A 10511-nucleotide genomic window follows, 5' to 3' on the forward strand; every position below is an offset into this window, starting at 1 on the left:
TTTATTCTTTTTATGGTTGAGTATTATTCCATAGTGTATAGATAACTACATTTTCTTTCCCTAGTCATCAGTCAATGGATACCTGGATTTATTCCATATCTTAGGCATTGTGAATTGAGCTTACAATAAAAACATGTACATATGTTCTTATAGGTGAACTGTATACTGGAGACTTACTTATCAGGAAATGAAGATACATTTCAGTATGCATCTCTACTCCCAAATAAAAGGAGGACTCCCAATGAAACTGTTAAATATATCTTGACAATAGGGTACTAGACTTTCTTTCATTGCCTATATCTTTGATGCCATGATACACTTAAATAGCAGATAGACGGACTTGTGACTGTTGCTGAAGGACTATACTAGTGTGATAATATAGGGTAAAATGATAGCAGGGGGAATAGGCAGGGGTAGAAGGAAAACCCCTATTCCCATAGGAGCATATCACATGAAAAATTTAAAAATGCAAAAAATAGGCATACAAATAACTCTTTCATAAGCTGACTTCATTTTGTTTGAGTGAATTTTCAGAGTGGAATGGCTGGGTCAAACAGTAGATTTATTTTCATATATCTGAGGAATCCTGACATTGTCTTCCATTATGACTGTAGTGGTTTACATACTCACCAACAGTGTACTGCTGCATTTCTTGAGCTCTTTATACATCTGGATATTAACCCTTTATTAGTATGATTCTGTTGGCTTCCTGGCTCCTATTGTCAGCTTCTCTCTTTGCCAAAATGAATCAATCACTCAGACTGATTCCAAAGGGCCTTGTCACTTAAGCCATGCAGGTACATAAACCATGCAAAGAGTCAGTGGACACAGTGTGAGCGCAGTACTGTGAGCCGGGGCAGCCAGATAAAATGACCTCCAAAAGATCTACCCACACCCGATCACACACCATGTTATAGTCACAGATTCCTTACAGTCACAGGGGACAGGAGACCTACTCTCAGCATCAAAGCCTTCTGCATCCCTGAAAAGATCTGGGGGCATTCCCAGAGCCATCTGCCTAACTTATAACGGATGTTTGCTGCTCTGCTTTGGCAAATTTAGTCCACACAGCCTGATAGAGTTAGAGTAGGACAACTTATCACAGGTCTAAGTGGGCAGTCTGCACCCTGTCAGCCCTCCAAACCAGACCCCAAATAAATAGGGATCACATAAGATTTATTCTGATAAATCCCCCACAGGTGGACCACTGCTTATCTCAATGAGTCACCGCTACATAATTGTACTGTCCCCATTGCTCCATGGTGTCTCTATTTTGGAAGAATGTTCACTGTAAACTTCTTTTCAATTATCCCCTTAACAATTCAGTTTCTCCCGCTTTCTCCTATTATTTTCCTGTGCTCAGAATCAGCACTTCCTTTCCCTATTCAGACAGCTTGGATCTAAGTATGTAGGACCCTTAACCATTGTCCCAACTGTTTGGTCTAAACTTATCCTTGAGCTGTTTCTTTCTGTGAACATTTTGAAGTGCAGTCATGCTCTATAATAGGGAAAAGATGCCCTTTAACTGGGAATGGTATAGGATAAGTCCCTAAGCTGATAATAATAATATTGTAATATGTAAGCATCTATTGCACTACGAGGCACTTCACAATGTACCTAATCTTCATTGTGACACTCTGTGGATAAGAAAACTGAGGCTGAGAGGCAGATGAAACTGGCTTACCAGCAAATACATGGCAAAGGACTTAAGACATAGCATGCTTTGAGGTTACATCTGGCTACGTGCTTCTCTCCCAATTACAGTGCTTTGCTTCATATTTATACAATCTCCATCTGCATTTCTCTCACTCAATACTGGTGTTTATCAGTCCAGAAACCCTTTTCCCACATCACTAAAAATTAAATGGAAGGTTTGAAAAGATCATGTCTGACCTATGTATTCAGAGCACATCCCTAGATCAATGTATTTACAATATCCCTTCAGAAAGGGTTTACATGCAAGCAAAGGTGGATTTGTAATTTTAAAGATGTACTTTTCATTTATATGTGAAAGGCAGAGTTACAGAGACAGAAGAAAACAGAGAGAGAGAAAGAGGTGTTCCATTTACTGATTCACTCCCCAAATGGCCATGTCAGCCAGAACTGGGCCAGACCAAAGCCCATACCTGGAGCTTCTTAAGGGTCTCCCACATGAGTACATGGGCTCAAAGACTTAACACATCTTCTGTGGCTTTCCTAGGTCATCAGCAGGAAGCTGTATTAGAAACAGAGCAAGTGGGTGTGAACTGGAACCATATGGGATGTCAAGTGCTGCAGGTAGAAGCTTAGCCTACTATGCCAGGGATCTAATCCTACAGTTGGGATTTTAAAACAATCTGTGGGGCTTGGTGCAATGGCCTAGTGGCTAAAGCTTTGCCTTGCACATGCCAGAATCCCATATGGGTACCAGTTTGTGTTCTGGCTGCTCCACTTCCCATCTAGATCCCTGCTTGTGGCCTGGCAAAGCAATAGAGGATGTCCCAAAGTCTAGGGACCCTGCACCCATGTAAGAAACCTAGAAGCAGCTCCTGGTTCTTGGCTCCCAGCTTCAGATTGGCTCAGCCTTGGCTGCTGAGGCCACCTGGGGAGTGAACCAGCAGAAGGAATTCTGCCTTTCAATAAAATAAAAATTTTAAAAATATCTGCATTGCTCCAAGGTCCTTAACTACTATTCCAGTTCACCATTCTGATTTACTTCTAGCTATCTCACGGGTGACACAGTGCATATTAATACCATAGTGCTTGTATGGCGCATAAAGTGACATGCTCAATGCTGGTTGTTTCTATTATCCCTCATCCTTGAAAATAACTTTCCATTTGGCAATTCAGACTACTCTATGTACTGTAAAACTGCCACTTACTGAGTCTGCCTTAAACTAGACTATTCTGAAAGAAATGGCTAGTTTTCTATCAAGCTCTGCAAATACCTAGAAGTTTATGAACTTCCATTAGAGTTTTGGCCAAATGTGTGGCATGGGCCTATGTCTTTTTCTTGGTATTCCTGACTTGTTTGCCGTGAATGTCCTGTGAGCTCCCGGGGACAGCTAAAGCCAAGAGGTCTTATTTACTACACTCCATGCTTCCCAGTGATATGGTATGACCCTGTCTGGAAACTCCCCAGCCTATTCTACCCTAGATGAGGGGCATACTCATTCCCACCGCACATATGCTATAGCCAGAGACCAACACTGTCATGATTAAAAAAATTATATTGGCTAAGTCTGGGTCTAAATAATCAATTAAGCCAATTTAAAAGGGAATTTTTCTGTGGCTAGCATTGTGATGCAATGTGTTACATAACTGCTTAAGATGACAGCATCTCATATGGGAGTTATGGTTCAAGTCTCTAGTACTTCCAACTCCGGCTTCCTCAACATGCTTGGGAAGTAGAAGATAGGTCAAGTAGTTGGGCTTCTGCCATTCACATGAAAGACCAGGATGCAATTCTAGATTCCTGATATGGCCTGGCCTAGATTGACTGATGTGGTCATTTGGGGAATAAGCCAGCTGATGGAAGATTTCTCTCTCTCTGTCTCTCTCTTGCTCATTCTCATGCTCTCTGGATCGCCCTCTTTCATCATTTCCTCCTACTTTCTTGTCTTATCTCATTGTTATCTCTGCCTTTCAAATAAACAATTCATATTTGTCTTTCAAACAGCATCCAGGGCCCAGAGCAATAGCATAGCAGTTGGGGTCCTCGCCTTGAACGCCCCTGGATTCCATGTTCTAATCCCAGCAGCCTAGCTTCCCATCCAGCTCCCTATCTGTGGCTTGGGAATGCAGTAGAGGATGGCTCAGGACTTTGGGAACCTGCACCAGCATGGAAGACCCAGAGGAGGAGGCTCCTGGCTTAGGATTGGCTCATCTCTGGTCGTTGTGGCTGTTTGGGGAGTGAAATATCAGACAGAGGATCTTTCCTCTCTGTATATCCACCTTTTCAATAAATAAATAAATACATCTTTAAAAAAAAAAACAGCATTCAGTTTGCAACTGTTCTTTCCTCACTGGACATGCTTTTCCTTTTAAAGAATCATATGCAAATTTAGAAGTTCAGGAGTTATTCAAACTCTGCATGGCTAGAAACAACCTATATTGTTCAATCGTTATCTTGCTCCTCTGGAAGGTTCCAGACCACCCAAGTGGATGCTAGACCTCTTGTCCCAAGCCAGCTGGAAAGTATTTAGGAAGGAACAGAGAAAAGCTCAGGAGAAGAGAAATATGTGTGCACACATTCTAGGTTGTGTCATCTGATACCTTACACAGCTCCTTAGGATAAACTTTTTTTCACCAGAGTGCTCATCTACTTAGAGGGTCAGTTTGGGAAGAATCAAGATAAAACATAATGTAATATAAGCACGGGTACCCTAAAGCAACAGATCGTAAAAAAAGATGGCAGTATGAATTGGGAGAATCCAGACAGAAGGATCAGAATAAGCAAAGGTCCAAAGATGAAGGGATGGAGATGGAGATGCAAAGCAAAATAACGTATGTAATTGAGGAGCATGGAGATATTAGCAAAGTCAAGCTTTCATGTGGAATAGTGCTAGGAAATAGGGCTGGAGAGGAACACAGCTGTTTTGGCATGAGACTCAATAACATTTACTTAACCTAGTTTATGACTCCTTGAAGAAGAGGTGGAATGTTCTGATTCTTGGAAATTGCATTCAGGTCACAAATGAAGGATTTTGAAACCACATCCAAATTCAAGAAAAGAAGCCTATTCTCTTTCACTGGGGATTCTGCTACCTGCTCCTCAGGACTGCTGCTTCTCAGGAATCGATCCTTTATTGGCATCTCTTTCTGGAAAGCCTCTTAAGGCAAGTGCCTTGCCCTTGTTTTAAATCACAAATCTTAATGCTACCTCTCTCAAGTCTATGTCTTTGCCCTTGTCTTTCTCTTGAGAAAATCCATTTGTCTGCTAATTATATCAATTGTTATTAAACTTAACATTATCTTCCTACCAAGACCCATTCTGCTCTTGCATTTCCTACCTCTAGTAGGTCTTTTCCTCTCTTTCTCTCCAACTTCTATTCTTTGCTCTCTTCCACATTTTTATTCACATCTCAAGAAATTCTTAGATGAAAACTTCATTTTCTCCTGATGCCATATTAAATATTTCACCTTTGAGGAGTTCACAGTTTAGTACGGTAGGTGGTTCAGACATGTCATCCTTGCACAGGGGCCATGCTAATCTTCTCTGTATCATTCCAATTTTAGTATATGTGCTGCCGAAGTGAGCACGGTAGGTAGTTCAATAATAGTAGTTCAATAATTCATTTTAAACTGTTGTAATAAGATTCCTTGCTAGAGATTATTTCATTATGTATATACCATGTTTTCTTTATTCATTCATCAGTTTACAATTAAGTTGTTTCCATTTCCTGATTACATTGAACAGCGCTGCAGTAATCATGGGACTGTGGATGTCTCCATGATATACAGATCCACTCCCCCCAAATCTATAACCAGTAGCAGGGTGGCTGGACCATAAGGTAGCTGTTTCACTTTTCTGTAGAACCTCTATACTATTTTTCATTAAGTAATAATAATTTGCTTTCCCACCAAGAACATGCTGAAATGGTTTCGGCTTTACCCTGAAAGAAACAAGGAACTGAGAAGAGAAGTTACCTGAGGTAGATGTTCACAAAAAAAGGTTACTCTGGAGAGGAGTTCAGTATGATTTTTGAGGCAGAGAGCAGTTCCAGAAGTAGATGGATCCACCAGGGAGATGTTGTTTTGCTCCAGGTGAGTTTTCTGAGCCTGGCAAAACAGATAGAATGGAAACACTTGTCACAATGGGGAGATAGGAGTAAAAGATGTGTCAAAAACGGTGCTCAGACTTGCAGCAATTTTTAAAAATAAAAATTTGATAATTTGGTCCAAAATGTTATTGAGTATCTGTCTTGAGCCAGGAACCATTCTGAGTCTTTGGGTTAAAATTGATCTCCAGATCTGGCTGGCTTCAAGGAATCCATCATGTAATAAAGGGGAGAAATCATCACAGACAATAACTGTGAGAGATGTGGACAAACATTGCTGCTTAGTCGGGAAGGGTAGACCATATGCCAGCTTCCCAGAGCGGAGGATACTTGGCTCTGCTGCTCTCTTGGTATATACATGCACATCTAGAACTATCAGCAAGGAACCTAAGCTGGCAGTCTTGCAAATGTTTCGAATTCATTAGGTCTAAAAGTAAAATTGAATTCATGGAGGCTGGTATTTTCCCTAGCAGATAACACTCCTGTGTACCACATCAAAGGGTTTGGGTTTGAATCCTGGCTTCCTGCCAATGTTGACCCTGGGATACAGTTGTGACAAGTCAAGTAGCTGGTTCTCAACCACACACATGTGGAACATGGATTGCTTTCTTGGCTTCCAGCTTCAGCCTGCCTTATTTGCAGCAGTTGCAGCCATTTGGGGTAGTAAACCAGCAGATGGGAGGGTACATACTATTTAAATAAACAAAAACTGAACTCAGACTCTCAATTCCCACAGAAGTTCTTTCACATAAAATTTTTTTTAAAATATGTATTTAATTTTATTGGAAAGGCAGATTTACAGAAGGAAGGAGAAACAGAAAGAAAGATCTTCTGTCTACAACACCTGGAGCTGAGCTGATAAAAAACCAGGAGTCTCTTCCAGGTATTTCATGTGGGTACAGGGTCCTAAAGTCTTGGATCATTCTCTACTGCTTTCCCAGGTCAGGGGCAGGGATCTGGATGGAAGGTTTAGCAGCTGGGACAGGAACAGGTACCCATATTGGATTCCGGCTTGTGCAAGGTAAAGATTTAGCCACTAAGCTATTGTGCCAGGCCCATGGTATAAAAGTTCATATCCTGACTTATTCATGAAGTAAATAAATTATTTGATAGTCCATAAGGGCCAAATTATTATAATAGGCATTATGGATAGAAAATTCTTAAAACAAATTAACATTTTCAGTTCAAGTATGGGCTTTCACATTTCTGCCTTTTGAAATACTCGTCAAAAATATCCTTTCTCAATGGAATTAGATGGCCAAGACTCTGGGACAGGTTTTACCTGTGGGAAAGGAGGAACACTTCCCTGCTGCTGGTGTAGCAAAGACCACAGTGAGGCAAGAGTAACATTGCTCTTTTCCCCGTTGTCTAGCTCCAAATGGAGCAAACAGGCAGCGGGTGTCAGACGGGCTCCATGCTGCTGCCACCATTCAGTCTAGCTGGACCCAGTACAGTGAGAACAGCTTGTAATGTTCTCGTGATAAGGATTGAGAGATTGAGTGGAACATTTCTACTGAGCACAGCTTGGGATCTTTCACACAGTTCTCCCCTCCTCCAGAGCTGTTCAACTGTTGTTTGTATAAAGGCACAATTCCCAGTAGAAGCTTGGTGAGCAGCCACACAGGGAGTGAACAGTAGTAAGGAAGACTCCAGGGATAATGGGAAGCCTCAGAAAGAGTTGTCTCCTGAAGAACTGACCACCCAGCCAAGTTCATAATACACAATCCATAAATGCTCACTAAATGAATGCATAAAGAGTGCATAGGCAGAGGAAGCTTGGCAGAAAGGCAAATGGAAAGCTTTGGGGTGGAGAGCAGCACCCATCAGCTTTTCATTGAAGTGGCTTCAATTACAAACCTCTGTACTTGACTCATTGGTGTTTTATACCTGAAAATCCCAAAAGGGGGGAAAGAACAGAGGTTGAAATGTCATAATTTGTCTTATTATATCTTGAAATAAGTGTACTGTGGGAACTTTCTGCCAAATATCTATTTCATGTAACACCATGAGAGGTCTGAACAGCTGCAAATTTCTACAGTGCATTCCTGTCATTGATCCAAAGTGTGGAGCTCATGTTTCTGGTGTTGCAGTATAGAGCAGAAGGGGCAATTTTCAAATATGAGACCCCCTATAAATATTTCTAACAGCTCTCCTCCAATCCCAACCCTAGCCCCAGCCTCAACTGCCCACAGCATAAAACCAGCCTTGAAAAATATACCAACGCACAGAAAGCTCATACCTGAATTTTTTTTAAAGGCCTCATTGCTACATCTGCTAAGTTACATGATCTCCATTAGTTTCATCCAACTGGAATTCAGCCCAATTGGAAACATTTACTGAGCTTCCAAGTTTGAACAATTTCTTATTTTTCTCTTCATTCCTTAGCTGAATCTGTAGCCAAAAGCCAAAGCACAAACTCACCCTGAGAAAGTAAATCTTTGATTCTAGAGCTCTTTCTGACAGAGAAAGCACTTTTCTCTCCTGAGCCATCTTATTTCTCACAGGTTAGAAAAATGTGATAAACCTCTGAGGTTTGGAAGAGTTTGGAGATCATTCTACAGTGCAATGCCACTGAACAGACTGAACTGCTTAACCTTGTAAAGTTTGCACAATCCTCACCACAAGTCTAGTTGGAAAAGAGGAGCTTAATTTCCTGAAGCAAAGTTTTGGGGCTGTAGGCCCAGCCCAGTCACCCTTGTGGGCGTGGTGGTTAGAACAGGATCCAAGATGTGAGCAGGGCCCAGAAAACACTCCAGTTGGAAAGACATGGGTGCTCACAGGGAGGTCAGAATGGTTTACAAACCGAACAGATGGTAGAACTAGAACCTGCAGGAGTTTTTCTGAGACATGGTTCATTTCAGCATTTAGGGTCACTGGTGCACCTGCCTGTATGAGGTGCATGGCCACCCGTTTCCTCCCACTTGGTCTCACTGAAGACCTGCTACATCCAGGCCTACTCTTCTCAAGGGCCCCTTTCCACCTGCTATTTAACATGCAGTGCTGGGCAGAGACCAACTGGGTCATGGCAGTCCCTGGATCATCAGGGAGTTCCTGTGTGAGGACTTAGGCATACAAGATCACAAGTAAAGGCAGTTCAGTCTCTATAATCACAGCAGGGCATTTCTTGGGGTTTTATTTTTCTAAGTGTTGTTACTTAATGGCTGGCACATATGCCCAATGACAGATTCATAATTCTTAAGACAGCAACTTGAGAACAGAGATGATTTTTGTTTCGTTCTAATGACCGCAGTAATAACATAGGGCCCAGTGGTGTGGTCTAGCGGCTAAACTCCTCGTCTTGAATGTGCCAGGATCCCATATGGGCCCGGTGGCATGGCCTAGTGGCTAAACTCCTCTCCTTGAATGTGCCAGGATCCCATATGGGCGCCAGTTCTAATCCCGGCAGCTCTACTTCCCTTCCACCTCCCTGCTTGTGGCCTGGGAAAGCAGTCGAGGATGGCCCAAATCCTTGGGACCCTGCACCCGTGTGGGAGACCCAGAAGAAGTTCCTGGCTCCTGGCTTCGGATCGGCATAGCATTGGCTATTGCGCTCACTTGGGGAGTGAATCATCGGACGGAAGATGCTCCTCTCTGTCTCTCCTCTCTGTATATCTGACTTTCCAATAAATAAATGAATCTTTAAAAAAAAAAAAAAAAGAACTACATATACACTGAACAAAGAAGTCTACTTTTCTAAAGCAGCATTGAGGCCTGATGTAACCAGATGGCAACTTTCAAAACAATAAAGATTATTTTTACGTGTTACGAGCTGTTATTAGAAATCTACAAAAGTAACCTAATAGTTTTTCATTGATAAAAATTACATATTTATGGTGCACAACATGATCTTTTTTATACATATCTGCAATGTGAATTGGCTCAGTTATTCAACATATGTATTACCTCACATACTTATAATTTTATGGTGAGTAAACTTGAACTCTACTTTGCTAGCAATTTCAAATAAACACAATTTTGTTATTAACTGTCATCATCTTAAGCTTTTTTTCCTAACTGAATATGAATGTTGTTGTGATGAACAAGGGAATATAAATCTTTCTGATTCATTCATTCATTCATTCATTCATTTACAAGGAAGAAATGCAATGAAAAAGGAAGGGATTGAGGTATCTTCTATCCACTTGCTCATCTACTAAATGGGTTTGGGTCAGACCGAATCCTACAACCTGGAACAAAATGTGGGTCTCTCTTATGGCTGCCAGGAGTCAAGTATTTGAGCCATGATACATTGCTTTCTCAGGTACATTGCCAGGAAGCTGGATCAGAAGTGAAGCAGCTGAGACTTGAGCTAGCAGTCATATGGGATGTTGGCATTGCAGATTGTGGCTTAACTCTCTGCATTGTATTGCTAGCTCCATGGAGATATGTCATGGGATATAAACCCAGAAGTAGGGTTGTTGAATCATATGGTAAATTAATTTTTAATGTTTTTGAGAAATCTTCATGTTTTTTTAAATATCAATATAATTGAATAATTAATCCCCAGAAAGAATCTTCAACAAGGTGATAAATCTGAGTGGTGTTACAGGTAAAGGTTTGACAGTTTTGAAAGAGTTCAGGATGTGCCATCACATAATATGTCAATGTGATGGAGGAGTGATTTTGAGCTGAAGGCAGCTAAGTTGCTAAAAATCCTGTATCTGTCTAAAAACAGTTTTCCAAAGAACTCAGTTGTCATAAATAAACCCTTCTCTGAGAGCAACTCTGTGTCTTTCAGAATTGTGTAACACA

General features: G+C 41.3%; 1 non-coding gene across 1 annotated transcript; it reads right to left on the reverse strand.

Annotated features, from left to right (window-relative positions):
• Positions 1–5133: 5133 nt before the first annotated feature.
• On the reverse strand, positions 5134–5241 carry LOC121154338. Its single transcript, XR_005883481.1, has one exon. It is a non-coding gene; the product is annotated as a U6 spliceosomal RNA (small nuclear RNA).
• Between the last annotated feature and the right edge of the window lie 5270 nt (positions 5242–10511).

The sequence above is a fragment of the Ochotona curzoniae genome, unplaced genomic scaffold, assembly GCF_017591425.1.
Source record: "Ochotona curzoniae isolate NIBS_2020 unplaced genomic scaffold, NIBS_Ocur_1.0 contig_2723, whole genome shotgun sequence".
Classification (NCBI taxonomy): Eukaryota; Metazoa; Chordata; class Mammalia; order Lagomorpha; family Ochotonidae; genus Ochotona; species Ochotona curzoniae.